The following is a 17,266-nucleotide window of genomic DNA, read 5'->3' as shown; positions in this document are numbered from 1 at the left end:
TCTGATCTGAGTTGATCAAGAATTATATAGTTTTGGGATGTTCGGGGTGACTAGGACGGAGCACATACACACAAACACAAACACACACACACATATGCACACAGCATGTTGATATGACATGTTCTACTTACGATTGTGATTGTATTTTCATCAAGGTATACCTTTGTCAAAAACCACGGCATCATATATTTATAATGGGTTCACTTCAATGTACGTTCAACGTATCTCAATAAACTGATTTTTAAAAAGCCTTTCAGTCTGTGGAGAAGGAGGAAAACATTTTTAGCTGAAGAAGTCATGAAGTCACTGGAGCAGGACATGCGTGACCTCAGGGGAAGAGACACAAAGCAGCACCATGTATGCAAAAGCAGCTTTACACCCCGGGGCTTGCACTAAGGACTCCACCATCTCAAAGAGGAGACTTCTGTGTTGTCCCCGACACTTTAACCTTGGCCATCCTTGTCTCCACATAGGCTTTCTCACGCCTGGGAGCAAAGGTGTGGGTCCACTGTCTGGTTTCAGCCATTCCTGGGAACCATTAGTCTGCTTCCCCACATGCTCTCATTTTCTTTTATTTGTGTGCGTCACTGACCACTCTTTTTTTTTTTTTTTTCCTCTGTCTTCCTCTTTGGACTTGATACCTGGATGCAGATGTCAGTATTGGATGGCACCTTTCCACATTTCTTAATGGCTCAGCTTCCATTTTTTTGGTCTGTCTATTTGCAATCCTAAATACTCCAAGATTGAAAAAATTGGAAATTAAGGTACTTTATTCTCTAATTCATAATCTGAATTACACACAGTCTTCAGGTACCAAGAACTGGTAGTTCAAAGTGATAAGGAAACCCATGAGAGGGGTTCTAGATATCCAGACTTGGGATAAAGAAAGAGAAATATCACAAATGTCAGTCGGGGTAAATGGCAAACTCCTCCCTAGTGTTCAGGGGCTGATTTGCATATGCCTATTCTCTCTATTTTATTTCCATGTACTGTAACATTTTGTTACGAATTGTAATTTCTCATGATTTTGTTTCTCAGCTGTTTTATGCTCATTTGTTTGCACACCAAAAGTTCCAGTATGAAAGTTTGTAAAGGTATGAATAGTTGAACCCTGTGCAGATCAGCCTATGAGACAGCTGTCAGACGTGACCTGGTGACCTCCCCATCGACCCATAGCTCAATAATGTTTGCTTGGCATGACTTTTCTAGAGACTGCTGGAAAACAGGGGTGTGTTGATGAGACCGTGGAAGGGACAAAGATGAAAGTGTGCCACTTGAATTTCAGGAGGTCTGTATCATGGTGAGACCCATTGAAGTCAGAAACTGTCTTTGAGAGACCAGAGTTCTTAAAGGAGGCCCTCGAATATTTGCACAGTGTCTCTGAGTTGTGGAATGGCACCAAATTACAGAAAGGAATATCTTTGATTTTTCTCAGCCTTCATAGGAGAAGAAATTGAGCCTGGCCATTGGGGGTGGGGGGGTTTCTTCTTCCTTCTTCTATTTCTATAAACGTGTGCTGAAGGGTGAACTTCTGGTCCTGACTTCCTCAAACCTGAAAGCTGTCACCTCTTGACCTGAGGTGCGTTATTTTTGTGTAAGAAACATCTTCATCTAACCTTCTTCAATCTGGTCCTCATGCGGCCAGGGCTCTTGCTGTTTATCTGTGGTGAGTCGGACAGCTGGGAGCAGGATCTGGGGAGCCATCAGAATGGAGCATCTCCCCAAGGCTCCAGATCCCCACTGTGTGGAAGGAGGACTCGGGGACCTACTGGTGTACCATGACGGCAGCGGGGAATAACCCCCCCAAACAGAGCCAGAGTTCCTACATATAGGTGCAGAGTGAGTATCTAAGGACTGTGCTTCCAGAGTCCGCTGGGGAGAGGATGGCAGATGACCTCTCCTGTCCCTGGGATGGTAGAGGTGGAGGGAGGCTTCAGCTATCCTGGTATCCTTCCCTCTCCAGGGTCAGCTTGACCAGGTGGCAAGACAAGGCTTGGCAGAAGTGTGTGGAATAGACTATTGGAGAAGACTTGTGGTGGTTTTGGTGGTGGGGCTTGATTTTGAAAGAGTACAAAAAGAAAATTTTATTATTATGAACCATGTCATACCATATCAAACTGACACTTTTGACATGATCTCCTGCAAAAACCCAACATTTATTTAGGTGCCAGGGTGCACGCCTGTAATCCCAATTACTTGGGAGGCTAAGTCAGAAGGATTGCAAGTTTGAGGTTAGCAAGATCCTGGCTCAAAATAAGAATTAAAAAGGGTTGGAGGTATAGCTCAGTGGTAGAGCACCCCTGGGTTCAATCCCCAGTACAGAGTTGGAGGTGTGGCCGGAGTATGACATTCAAGTCTACTACCTCCAGAATATTAGGTAGTCCCAGACTTCTAAAAACTCAACACTAGTGAAACAAAACCTGCTATCTCCACCATGGCAAAAATCATTTAACAGCTCGTACACAGCAGGTGTCATTTTAGTGCTTCACATATATGTTTAATTGAAGCCCCACACCTGCAGGAGATAACTATCATTGCATCTCCACTTACAGATGAGAAATTGAGTCTTATAAAATAATTTGATAAAGCATGCACCACAAGCAAGAGTTGGAACCAGTATTCACACCTAGGCAGACTGACTCACAATTTGGATTTGTAATCACTATACTACTGTGCCTTCAAAAAAGAAAGCTTGAGACTCAGGGGAATGGAAGTCACATTGTCCTAGGCAAAGAGGAGATGCCACATTTTCCATGGTGATATTATAATATCTTCCTAACCCTATCATCACCACCAAACTAGAAGTGATTCCAAATCAGTAGAACTTTCTCCTCCATTCAATACATCACGACTTTGTCTTCAGCTTTGCCTTCAAGACCCCATACCTGATCCCTGGGCTCCAAACACTCCCTACTTGGGCTTCTCCCACATTATCTGGTGTTTGTGCAGGAATCCCTGTCTCTGACGTGAGCTTGGAGACTCAGCCTCCAGGGGGACGGGTGATGAAGGGAGACAAACTGGTCCTCATCTGCTCGGTGTCTAAGGGCACAGGAAACATTGCCTTCGTCTGGTACAAAGGGCATTTGGGTTTAAACCTGGAAAACAAGACCCAGCATTTACGGACAGCAAACTTCGAGGTCGCACCAGTGACGGAGAGTGATTCCGACCAGTACTACTGTGCAGCTGACAACGGCTACGGCCCCAGCCTCAGCGGACTGGTGGACATCACTGTCAGAAGTGAGTTCCAGAGTGGTGTTAATGGGCCTCTCCTGGGGTGCTGGGGTGCCTGCAGCTTTGCCAGCTTGGCTCTGTGTTCCCCTGGGGTGCCTTGGGGAAGTTCCATGGGGTGGAGTCTCTGGGGACAGGCAGGGATTATGGGTCTAGTGCACCAGTGGGGACACGTCTCTGACAGTCCACTGTCTCTGTCAGTTCCAGTGTCCTGCCCTGTGCTCACCCTCAGGGCTCCCAGGGCCCAGGCTGAGGTGGGGGACGTGGTGGAGCTTCACTGCGAGGTCCTGGGGGGTTCTCCCCAGGACGTCACCCTGGGGAACAGCTCGGCGCCCTCTGGGGGAGGAGCATCCTTAAACCTCTCCCTGACTGCAGAACATTCTGGAAACTACTCCTGTGAGGGCGACAATGGCCAGGGTTCCCTGCGCAGTGAGGCGGTGACTCTCAATTTCACAGGTATAGCTTTGGTGGTGGGGTTGTCTCCATCAGCCTCTTCCCCAGCACCCCAGGAGAGGCCCATTGACACCCCAGTGCCTCTGTTGCTCTACTCAGGACGAGGGTCCTGTGGGAGGAGCTGGAGGTTGGGTGCCTCTCTTCTTGCATGAATGTGAAGAGCTGCAGATCCCTAAATAAATAAGTAAATCGGTCCTGGGAGAGCAGCCGTTGAGCAGAGCCTGTACCAAGAGGTCTGTCCCCAAACTCAATTCCTCCCTACAGCAGCTCACCCCCAGGTCTCCCCCTCAGTGCCTGCTGAACCCAGAAGCGAACATCTTACTTCAGGTGTCGTTGAGGGGCTGCTCAGCAGCGTTGGTCTCATCACTGTAGTCCTGTTATTTTGCTACTGGCTCAAGAGAAAAATAAGTTAGTATTTATAGAGGTGGGTATTTTGTGACCTCAGATTTCACTGAAATAGGCTGGGATGGTAACATGTATACTGCAAAGGATAAATATATGCTTTTAGCCACCGTACTACGGATTTTAAAAAGTGTAATATTTTTAGTAAAATTCTTTATCTTTCCATATGTCATCAATTGAGGTTCAGCTGATATCATATTCTTCTGTGATTTAATTTTTTATCGAGAAACATAGTACTTTAATTAATCAGCCCTTGGAAGAGAAAAGCGCTTAACAACTCCAGCTAGCCAGCTCCTCTCCTAGCTCTAAAGTCAGTGCAGAGAGTCTTATTTATCTTTCGGGTTTGCCAGATACTTTTCCTACTCCCCCAAAACCACATTCACATATCCACATGTTCTAATCATTGCTGGAACTTTTTCACTCCTCAGTGGAAATGCCATTTTCTCCAAGACGCTTCAGCGGGTCACACGGCCTCCCACGGTTCTCTTCTGTTATGAATTCCGGGTGATCCAGCCTCCCACTTTATCATCAATGACAGTTGCGAATTCCTTGGTGTATTGAGCTCCAGGCTCTTGTTCTCCCCTGAGTGAGTGGAAGATGGAGCAGGAGAGGACAATGTGAGATTTTCATTTAAATTCTAGGCTTTTCCAGCATCTTTGGGCACCTCAACTAAAACATGGCTGTGGCAACACCTGCCTGTGAGGATTTGGGGCAGGATAAGATTCTCATCCTCACATCATAGACATGAGAGTTCAGAGACCTGGGCTCCACTCCTAGCTCCAGTATTTTTTGCTTGGGGGCAGCTCATTTATATTCTGGACCTGAGCCGCCTCATTTGTAAACAGAAGGTTCTGCAAATAATTGCCTGGATGTCCTCTGGGCACAGGGTGGCATCCACAGTGGGCATTCTGGCAGGAGGTGCATCCCTGTGTACCAAGGCTATAAGGGAGTTGAGAAGGAGTTTCCTCCATTGACAAGTTCACTCATTTGTTTGACTTTCAGAAAGATGCTCAACCAGGAACCCACACAGGTAAGACCTCTGCTTTCTCTGTAGGTGCTACTAATGCAGGAAAACAAGAAAATTTTTAACTCTGAATTGACCTTTTTGGGGGGGGGAGCTGTTTTCCTATCTTCTCATACCTAAAAAATCACACCTGAGTTCAATGTACTTTAATTTTCTACTTCTGGTCTTTTAAGTTTCATATAATAACTAATAAATCATTTTTCCTATGTCTATCCCTTTCAATACATCTTTACAATAAGAAAGTTACAGTGCTTTGACCAGGACTGTCTATTTGTTCAAGCAGTCAATGTCTCAGGCAATGTCTAAGGGTCTGTAGGCTGCAGAGACACATGAACATATGGAAAGATCTAGAGTCTTAAAGTATTTCAGGGTAGGTGAGATATACACACATTTCTGTAATGTTAGACAGGAATAAACATACTGAAAAATTATTGATGACATTCTTTAGAAGTTTAGAGGAAGAAAACATTTTCAAATACTTCTTTCTAGGGCTACTAGTGTTTCTTCGATGTATTTTATAGTGTTATTGTTTATGCCAACAATAGACAGATTTTTTTTTCCAAATCAGAGTGACCCTCTTTCAGGTGTACATTCCATAGATGCCTGTTTAATTCTGCCTTTTCTTCAAGTTCCTTATTCTGGTCAGCCACCTGTTTTCCTCTGGGGTGAATCATTATTTCTCTATCCAGGATTTAGTGAGCCTTTATAACGTAAGTGACATCATTTCAGGTGTGGGCTGTCCCACAGTGAATTGGTCAGCTAAGACCTGTGGAATATGTGCACTAGGGCGACTGCAGTGTCTACACTTAGGGACACAACTTATAGAGTATGGGCGTGCCTTCCAGTTCCCTGGACTGATATTCTGTCCAGGACTCTTCCTTAAAGAGCTTTTCTCCTTTGCTGTTTTACGATCTCGGATAGATAGGTCTGGGAGATCTTGAATGCTATTCCAGACAGCTCACATGTGTTTCTGTGTTTGTAGGAGCCCTTCCAGTCCTGAACCCCAAGAACCCAACTATCTCAACTCACCTGACGCAGTGCAGCTACTGCCTGTATACGAAAATGGTAAAGTTTCTCAAATGACCTGGGCCAAAGTAGGCATAGCATTTGAGTCAGTTTTTCGTCACTGTGACCAAAAGACCTGACAAGAACAATTTTAGAAGAGAATAATTCATTTGGTGATTGCAGTTTCAGAGGTCTCAGTCCATAGACGGCTGGCTCCATGCCTTGGGCTCAAGGTAGGCAGAAAGAACATCATGAAGAAGGGCGTGGTAGAAGACAGCAGCTCAGGACATCACATCAGGAAGCAAAGCCAAAGTCCCCTCACCAGGGACAAAATATATACCCCAATGGCACAGCTTCAATGACCCACCTCCTCCAGCCACACCTTTCTGCCTACCGTTACCACCAGTTAATACCCAGCAGAGGACTAATGCACTGGTTAGGTGAAGACTCATGACCCAGTCATTCCACCTCTAAACTTTCTTGCATTGTCTCACACATGAGCTTTTGGGGGACCCCTCATACTTAAGCCATAATAAGCTAAGGAGCTGAGCCATGAGCTAACCTCTGCTGGCCAAACCAGATCCTGCTGTATCCCCACCTCCTCTACAAATAAACATTCAACAGCCTCCAGGGCTGGGACAGGCAGTAGACACACAGAGTAAACTGAATGATAGGAAGAAGGGACTTTGTCATGATGTCGAAGCCATTTATGGTCCTGCTTCCTGGGCACAGCATAGCAGTTGGTGCTATAGAACTCTTTATGTGCTAAACTGGATAATTCGCCTGCAGACTGTACTGGAAATTATTACTAATCAAACTGCTACAGCCTTTGGCCACACAACAGACCCAAATGTGAGTGCCTATCTATCAAAACCACTTGGCATTATAATACCTACTAGCTGAGGAAGGGGAAGTACGTGAAAAGTTTAACAGTTCAGACTGTCGCATCCAAATAGATGACCACGGACAGACACTTAAAGACATAGCCAGCAATATCAGAAAACTAGCACAGGTGCCCGTCCAAACCTGGAAAGGCATTAAAGATTGGAATCCAATCTCACTATTTGCAGGATGGTTTTCAGCCCTTGGTGGATTTAAAAGCTTAATTGGCATAGCAGGTCTTCTGCTGTTAACCTATTTATTACTCCCACATTTGACTTCCCTGTGCATTAAAACTATTGGGTCTACTATAAAAATAGCTGTTAAAAGAAAGAAAACAACTGAGATCATGACATTATATAAAGCTTTAAAGCCAAGAAGAAGATGATGATCTTTGATTGAAATAAAAATAATCAAAGGGGAGAATGAAGCAATCCAGAGACCTCCCCCACATCCAGAAGACCCTTGCCATAATAAAGCTTCTCCTCTTGTCAGATCAGCAGGATGCCTGCAGAGGTTACTGTGGTGGGTATTTCCTCTTTCTTGTATATGTCAGGTTTGCACACAAAAGCTGTGATAGTCAAGTCAGCAAACTTGTTGTAAAAAAACGATATTATCTCTGTTTTCTTGGTAAGAAAAAAAAATTTGTGAAACCTGTGTCTGGTCTCGGGGATGGAACAGAGAGAACTTGTACTGTGAATTTCCAAGGACCTCCTCCCGCCACCACTGGGTATAAAGCTCAAAGAATTTCCAGCAATCTTTGCTCAGAGAAAGAATTCTTAGGCGAGAGCCACCTCTGAACCCTGAAGTCAATAAACCTGCTTCCTGAAAATTCCTTGGGTGTCCACTCTTCTGTCCTACTTCAAAGAGTCCTTTCTTCTCTTGCAGTGAATGTCATGCAAGGGGATGATGTGTACTCCCTGGTCTATCATGTCCAACAGGAGCAGGAATCAGGACCAGGTGAGACTTGAGGCTGGGGATGAATTTGCCTCTGACCTTTGTCTCTCATTCTCTTGGAACCAAGAAGATAATCATTTCTTTCTTTGGATACTAAGGTAGTCATACTAGATCGAAAAGCAAAATAATAATAATAATAATAGTGATGAAAATCAATCTAAGGGAAATACCCAGAAGATGAAGAAGCCTTTATTAGTGGGCATTTATTGAAAGACTCTAAATGTAAGTGGAATCTCACAGCATGCACTTTTTCTTTCACAGCTGAACACATGAGGACACAGGTGGAGAATAAGGTGAGACGGGTTCCTATTGTTCATTTCTCCATGCAAATTCTCTGTTTCCCCTGAGGACAGTTCGCAAACTTCTTAAATGATAGACACTTAGAGGAAAAAAAAAATGTCATGATCTCTTATCTACCATCACATTGGAGGAATTTCTGTACAAGGAAGGAAGTTTTGGAGTCTTACATGTTCACTTGCTTTAGAAATAGGCATATGGGTGATTTGTAGTTCAATTGCTGCTATTTCAGCCCTGTAAACAAAAGACCTGACAAGAACAATTTTAGAGGAGGTAAAGTTTATTTGGGGCTTATGGTTTCAGAGGTCTCAGTCCATAAATGGGCTCTATTGCCCGGACCCAAGTGAGGCAGAACTTCATGGCAGAGGAAAGCAGCTCACGATATGGCCATCAGGAAGCAGAGAGAGAGCTCTGTTAACAAAATATATGCTCTGAAGGTACCCCCCTCCCCTATGACCTACCTGCTCCAGCCACACCCTCCTGCCTACAGTTAAAATTAATCCATTGAAGTGGATTAATGCAGTGATTGGGTTAATGCTCTCATGACCCAATCATTGCATCTTTAAAATGAAATTGCGTTATATCACACATGAGCTTTGGAGGAACACCTCCTATCTAAACCATACCGAATTTTTAAAAATTCTATTTATTTGAAAATGTTTTTCCTAAATTACTGTTGAAATTCACACACACACACACACACACACACACACACACACACATATCACTTAGTGCTGTTAAGGTCAACAAAACAGTGTGCGGCAAACTAAATTAATATTGAACAAAACTAAGCTCATAGTGATTTGTGTTATGAGATATCAATGATTTGCAAATCTCAAACAATTCAAGTTATCACTGATGACACAAAGTCACTTTCAGAACATTGTAGGGTATCCCAACTGCACAAAGAGTAGGTGCTTAGCATTTTTGTGCAGTGCACGCTGGCAGCCAGATATCTCAGGACAGAATTCAAGTCCTTGGGAAACTCTGGTGCTATGCTAAATTTAGTTTCCAATTCTGAAATCTTTAAAAATGATAGCCCATGACAGTGGCCCGTTAGGAGGAGGGAAGGCCTTATCGGTTTGGATCACTTTGCAGCCCCTCTGTAAACTTCCAGTGGGCAGCAGGCCATCTGAAAATGCTCATGGGTAGTCACCATCTTCTAAGAGGCTCTTATTTACATGCTGTGTGTGCACCATGGTGGGAGGTATTCAGATGACTGGGGAGGAGGGTTGGTAGGCTTCTGTTTTTTATTGCAGAAAAATATACATAACACAAAATTGCTGTTTGTATGTTCTCCTTGTCTGTTGTCCTCTGATCCTTTCCATGTGACTTTGCTTTCAGGTCTCTGCAGACATCTGTTCTAGGCTGAGGAAGGCAGACATTGCAGATGTGGACTATGACGACACTATGTAAGGTGATGGAAGACTCTGCTCTTCAAAACCCACCCATGCCCCGAGCCTCAGATCAATAGGATCTTCACAGATTCTCAGGAGTCAGATTTCCAATCTACCTCATCCATATTATGCTTTTTTTTTTCTGTGAGAAAATCCCTTCATCGACTGTGAAGTGAAGTTGGCGCAAGTCAGGAGAACCAGCATAGACCAAGGACAGGGAAGGATTCTGATACCAGAAACTGACTCCTGTTTTTTTTGGGGGGAGGGGTCAAATTGTGTATTTGTCTCTTTTTTGCAAGAGGAAACAGGGTAAAATAAAAGAAGTGAGCTATTGTAGAGGAGGACAAGGACACTGAAATTGGACACCAAGGTGAGCGATTTCGCATGACTGCTCTGTAGAGAGAGCTGGTCTGTTTTATTCTGTACAGGAGCACACAGTACCAAGCCTCCATAGTGCTGTTTGCCCCAACCGTCCTCTTTCCACCTAAAATAATTCAGTGCATTTTGAAGCACCATTATCCAATTAGAATTAAAACATTTACATAAGAATTTATTGCATTTGCACTAGATTTTAATGCCATAGTTTGTATAACAGGCCAATCTCAACACCTCCATACTCATAATAGTCTTTGTGTCATAGTCCTGAGTTCTGTCTTTGTTGAAGTCTCTAGATGCTTTATGAACACAGTGCTACTTCTTCCATCTTCACACTCTTTGAAAACATGGTAATATACCTTGGAACCTGTTTCAATTTTTGAATCAAGCATGTGCTCATCCATAAATTTAACCAATATAGAGATATACAAAGTAAAACAATAGAATACAATGAAACTTGCTCTATAAGCCAATACCACAAATGGCAAGTTTTGGTTTTGTTTCTTTTTATTTTTGTCTGTGGTTCTGGGGATTGAATCCAGGGCTTTGTGCATGCTAGCCAAGTGCTCAAGTCCAAGCCACATCTTCATGCCCACAAATGGCAAGATTTTTTTTTAAAGCTTATGTATGGGCTGGAAATGTGGCTCAAGCGGTAGCACCCTCGCCTGGCATACGTGCGGTCTGGGGTTCGATCCTCAGCACCACATACAAACAAAGATGTTGTGTCCGCCGAAAACTAAAAAATAAATACTAAAAAATTCTCTCTTTCTCTCCCTCTCTATTAAAAAAAAGAAAAAGAAAAAGAAAAAAGCTTATGTATTTCTCCAGTTACATACATATAGATACCTAAAAGCATGTCTATTTAATAAGCTATGAAATACTTCAAAATCTGTATATAGAGATCCTTATGCCATTTTAAAAGTCTTTATAGTATTCTGTTGTATAGCTAAGTCATAATGTAGTTTGTTTTTTGTTGCAGAAAATATACATAACACAAAATTGATCATTTCAACAATTTTTAAGTGTATAATTCAGTGGCATTAAGTATTATAACATCATTTAATTCTTTTGCTTGATGAATATTACAGTGGTTTCCAAAATTTTATATTATAAACACAAAGCTCAAGTGTCTTTATATAAGCATACTGATATACTCCTGCTAGATTATCTAAATTTGTAAATTTGGGATTACTGCATCTTAGATTATATGCATTAAATAAATATTTTTGTCTTCTTAAGTTTCTTCCAGTGAGGCTGCACCAATTTACATACCAACCAACAATGTATGTGAGAATCAATTTGTGGGGAAAGGTATCATTGTTAATTCAATTTATTTTTCAAAATTATTTATGTGGTTGGAGACCATACCATAACTTCACTGTTAATTTGTAGTTCTTCAAAGGCTTTCTTGTGTTTAGTCTTTGCCCATTTTTTATGCATTGTTTCTTCTTATAGCTGTTATAGGAACTATATATCAAGGCATAATTTATGTGCAGTGAAATGCACATATTGTATGTGTATAATTTAATAGACGCACACATCTGAGACTTCCAAACCTCTATCATGATATGGAATTTTTCGTATAGAGAGTTTCCTCATTCTCACAGCCAGTCAATTTCTTCTCCTCTCAAAAACAATGACTGAATTATGTGTCTTTGGTCCATTTCCCCATTGTGTGTGATGCAAATGTTTATGTCTCAATATTTATTTTATTAGAAATATAAAAAATATACAAGGCTAGTTTTCCTACAGCTATTCTTCACAGAACTAGAAAAATCAGTCCTTGCGTTCATTTGGAAGAATAAGAGACCCAAAATAGCCAAAACAACCCTGAATAAGAAAAGTGATGCAGGAGACATTATAATACTTGATCTCAAATTATACTACTCAGCTATAGTAACAAAACAACATGGTATTGGCATCCAAGTAGACATGGAAGTCAATGGAATAGAATAGAAGACTCAAAGACAAAGCCACATAATTCCAGTCATCTGATACTTCACAAAAGTGCCAAATATATATGTTGGAGAAAAGATAGCCTTTTTTTTTCATTTGTTCTTTTTAGTTATACATGACAGTAGAATGTATTTTGACTTATTATACATACATGGAGTATAGCTTCCCATTCTTATGATGGTACATGATGTGGAGTCACACTGGTCATGTATTCACATATGAACACAGAAAAGTTATGTCTGATTCATTTTATTGTCTTTCCTATTCCCAATCCTCTCCCTTCCCTTCATTCTCCTATGTCTAATCCAATGAACTTCTATTCTCCCCTCTCCCACCCCTTATTGTGTGTTAGAATCTTCATATCAGAGAGAACATTTGGCCTTGGGTTTTTTTGGGATTGGCTTATTTCACTTAGCATGATAGTTTCCAATTCCATTAATTTACCAGCAAAGGCCATAATTTCATTCTTCCCTATGACTGAGTAATATTCTGTTGTGTGTATATATATCACATTTTAAACAGCCTTTTTAACAAGTGGTGCTGGGGAAACTGGGTAACTATATGTTGAAGAATGGAACTCTGTCCCTGTTTCTCACCCTGCACAAAGGGCAAATCAAAATGGATCAAAGACTTAGGAATTAGACCATAAATTTTTCAACTGCTAGAAGAAAACATAAGGTCAACACTCCATCATACAAGTATGGGCATTGACTTTTTCAACAGGATCCCTAAAGCTTAGGAAATAAAACCAAGAATCAATAAGTGGGGTGTCATCAAATAAAAAAAAACTTTTGCACAGGAAAGAAAATGATTAAGAGAGTGAAGGAAGAGCTACAGAATGGGAGAAAATCTTCACCAGCCACTCCTCTGCCAGGAGGTTAGTATCAAGAATACACAAAGAACTCAAAAAACTCATTGCAAAACAAAACAAAAAGAATCTAATAAATAAACGGACAAAGGAACTAAACAAAAGTTTCTCAAATAAAGAAACATAAATGGCCAACAAACAAATAAAAAAATGTTCAATATCTCTAGGAATCACAAATCAAAACTGCATTAAGATTTTGTCTCTCTCTAGTCAGAAAGGCAATTATCAGGAAGATGAATAATAATAAATGCTTGGTGAGGATGTGGGGAGGAAGGTACACTCAGAAATGATTGGTGGGACAGCAAATTAGTACGACCACTTTGCAAAGCCGTGTGGAGACTCCTCAAAAAACTAGGAATGGAACTACCATGTGGCCCAGCTATCCCACTCCTTGGGGTTTATCCAAAAGAACTGAAATTGGAATACTGCAGTGATACAGCCACAATTCACAATAGCCAAATTATGGAATCAACTCAGCTGCCTGTCAATAGCTGAATGGACCAAGAAAATGTGGTATATATACACAATGGAGCTTTACTCAGCCACACTAAATATAATGCTCTAATAAAATTAAAGCATAAATGTAATGCTCTAATAAAAAAGAATAATAAAAATCTGAGTTAGGAATTGAACCATATTTTTTTCAAACATATAAATTGTCCACTATTATTTATTAAATAGTGTGGGTTTTCCCCCTTTTATTTTTATGCTTATTCATCTCATTCAAATTAAACACAAGTCTACAACACACCCTCTTACATAAAGCCCTTCAACCATATTTGCCCCAGTTTCCTAAACACATCAGTGTGGTCCCAACTCTGTACTTTCTCCCATGCTTTAAATCTTCCTCTTGATGTTCTTGATCTTTTTTATTTTCATTTCAGTTGCATTTTCTGTATTGAGTTTCTGTTTCTGGCCTATGGAAATTTTTTATTGTTCTATTTTAGGACATTTTGTCTGCCATTGCTTATGTTTGGAATTAGGGTGGAGGGGGGAAAAATCAAAGAATGAACTTGGACCATGGAGTGAGTAGAACTTTGAACATCTTTGTATGAGCATCCCTTTACCTCAGTACTTAGCATTAACCCTAAGCATAACTTTGTACATTTTGGTCTGTAGGTGAATTCCTTCTTCATGAACTTGGAACATTCTAGAAGTATTCCATAGGGCATATTACTTTCTTTGTCTAAGAAGTCCAAAAGTAGAATTTAAGATGTATAGCTTAGTTTTGTTCTCAGCAGTTTTAATATTCTATGTCATGAGTTTCTGGCTTCTAAGTTGCCTTTGAGAAATCTCTTACGTTAATTATTTCTTTGTAATTACTTGGTCTTTTCTCTCTGGTTGCTTTTTAAGATTTTCTGTCATTGGTATTATGCAGTTTCATGTGTCTAAACCTGAATGTTTTTTTTTGCTTGAAGTTAGTAACTATTAAGTCTCGGGATACATTTCTTCATGTTTAGAAAATATTTGATTTTTATCTCTTTATTTTTCTGCTGTCCCAATACTGTTTTAATTCTCTCCTTCAGAAATTAATATTTCTCATTATATGCTCTTAACTCTTAATTAGTCTCCTGAGTTTTTCATTTCTTTATTTTCCTTGTAGCATCCCGGGCAATTTCTTAATCTCTATCTTGTAGTTTTCTAATTCTCTTCATCTGTACATAGTTTATGCTTCAACCTATCTCTTTCCTATTCCAGAAATCACATTTTTCTTGTGTGACATATTAATAGCTAACTGATTAAATGCATGGTCTGTATAGAAGGACTGTCTGGATTCATATTTTGCCTCCACCATTTACTGGCCCTGAAGATTCAGCCAAAGAAATCAATCCTTGTTCCGTGCTGGTGGTAGCAACTGTGGCTACTCTGCGCCTGGGTCTGAGAGCGAGAGGAGTAGTGGGGCCTCTACCGAGCAGTGAGCAGGGATTGGACCCAGGGGAGCTCTACCACTGAGCCACATCCCCAGCCTTTTTACTTTTATTTTGAGGGTCTCACTAAGTTGCCCAGGCTGGTTTTGAACTCCTCCTGCATGACTAAGACTACAGACATACACCACCACACCTGGCTTCTGCTCCTGTTTTTTCATTTATTCAACATAATTGATTTGAGGGTCTTCAAAAATGCATACCAGGTCATTGCTGCCTCTGATTCCCTGGGGCCAGCCTGAAGTTGCATGGGGTACCCAAAGGACTTAAAATCAGTGTACTATAGTGACCTAGCCACATCAATGTTTACAGCAGCTCAATTCACTATAGCTAGACTGTGGAACCAACCTAGGTGTTCCTCAATAGATGAATGGATAAAATAAATGTGGCATATACACTTAATGGAATATTACTCAGCTTTAAAGAAGAGTAAAATTATGATATTTGCCAGTAAATGGTTGGAGTTGGAGAATATCATGCTAAGCGAAATAAGGCAATCCCCCCAAACCAAAGACCAAATGCTTTCTCTAATATACAGATGCTAATTCACAATAAGGCAGATCTTATTCATCCTTTCTAAATGAAACTTTGTACAGTTTGATCAGTATCTCCCCATTCCCATCCTGCCCCTAATGAGGTGGGAAAGTAGATCACCCATAGACAGTCGGGATAAAGACCTCAGAGAAGGGAAAGAGGGAATGAGATGATGCCACCCTAGAAGGAGACATCAGACCTAGGTAATATCCTGTCATTGCCCTTGACAACTTCAACCATAGCACCTCCTCCTTGTTAGAATATATTGTTACTGTTACTGACAGCTTCAACCACAGGAGCTTTTCCTTAACTACCCCACCATAGCGTTAGATTAGGTAGAGGGGAGTAATAGGAAACATAGTAGGATGAAACAGACATTATTACTGTATGTATATATGTGACTGCATGACCAATATGATTCTGCAATGTGCACACTCAGAAAAATGAGAAATTGTATCCCTTCTATGTATGATATATCAAAGTGCATAAATGCATTCTCCTGTCATGTATAACAATGGCTAGCAATAGCAATAGCAATGGCTGACCATCAAACCTACTTTACCTGACACTTGCCAAACCACAAAGTTGGACCCATTCTCTTAATTACATAAACAAAGGATTAAACTACACACTTCTGATTGGCTTATTAAACTCCGATATTGAAGAGCTTGATTGGTACCTGAGTATCAGTATCCCTCACCCCTAAGACGGGCAATCAGATATGCTAACAAAGGTGGGTTGTAAAATTTTATATGTGAATGTATTATTTATTCCAAATAAGTCAATGAATATAATTTTTAAAACTAGAAGTACCCTTTTTGATTATTTTTTTTTTGGAAAGCAATTTTAGTCTTATCCTTATTATCTGGGTTTTAATCAGGTTTAAGAAATCAGCATATTTTAAAATTATATTTTATATTTTTCTTCATTGGATTACACCAATATTCTCTTTCTAGTACTTCTAGTTTTATTTCTCATAATATAATTTTTCACAGATTTACATACATTTCTTTCTTTCTGTTCTAGATATTGAGGAAAATTCTACATTATCCTATAGATCAATATTATTGGTGTTTGTGTTCACTGTAGGATATAGCATTTTCTGTTGAGTTTGATTTGGGAAGCAAATTTCTAAGACTTGTATTTTATTCATGTTTTTTTTTTAATTAGTCTCATCATGTTTTATATACAATTCATATTTTCTATGCTTTTTTCTTCCAGGATCATTTCTCTTTGTTCATCATTGCCATTTCAGTAGATTTTATTTCTTTATTTTTTTAAGTTGTAGTTGGACACAATACCTTTATTATATTTATTTAGTTTTATGTGGTGGTGAGGATCAAACCCAGTGCCTCTCACATGCTAGATGAGCATTCTAGTACTAAGTCAAAACTCCAGACCCTTCAATAGATTTTAAAGAAAGAAAATTAGGAAATAGTTGTTCTTGTTTCCTACTATACTGAACCATGAATATAAATCTCATATAGAAAACTTATATAAAATATTCACTAGGGCTATAAGAACAATCCATTATAAGTTACAGATGATCTTGCCTTTCAGAACAACATTTAGAAAATATTTTTAACCCATTACCACTTCAAATAAGAATATGACATAAAGACCCATGACAAGAATTCAGGAAAGCATATGTTCAATGGACAGATTCTATAATTAAGTCTCAGCAAGCTTTTCTGTATAGAGTTATACCAAATAACTGGATTTTAAATTTCTTTAACAATTTCCTTGGGAGTTAATTCAAACCATATGCTTAAAAAACTCTAAAAACCATCTTGCAAAATAAAAATAAAGAACTAACAAGAACTAAATAATGGACCATAAATAATCAAAAAGCTGAAGAGTTTGAGAGCACTTTCCTAACCTGCAGCTCCAAGGTTGTCATTCTGGCAAGAGTCAAATCTAGAGCCAGAGCAGCATGGGACCAATCATGACAACGACCAATAATATA

The 17,266-nt window shown here is 40.1% G+C and overlaps 1 pseudogene; it reads left to right on the top strand.

Moving 5' to 3' along the window:
* The first annotated feature begins 1,078 nt into the window (after positions 1–1,078).
* Positions 1,079–9,661, top strand: LOC143410686 (Fc receptor-like protein 1; annotated as a pseudogene).
* Positions 9,662–17,266: the final 7,605 nt, after the last annotated feature.

This window comes from Callospermophilus lateralis, chromosome 11, assembly GCF_048772815.1.
Source record: "Callospermophilus lateralis isolate mCalLat2 chromosome 11, mCalLat2.hap1, whole genome shotgun sequence".
Taxonomy (NCBI): Eukaryota; Metazoa; Chordata; class Mammalia; order Rodentia; family Sciuridae; genus Callospermophilus; species Callospermophilus lateralis.
The sequence above is the reverse complement of the archived record's forward strand: the minus strand, read 5'-3'. Positions and strand labels throughout refer to the sequence as shown.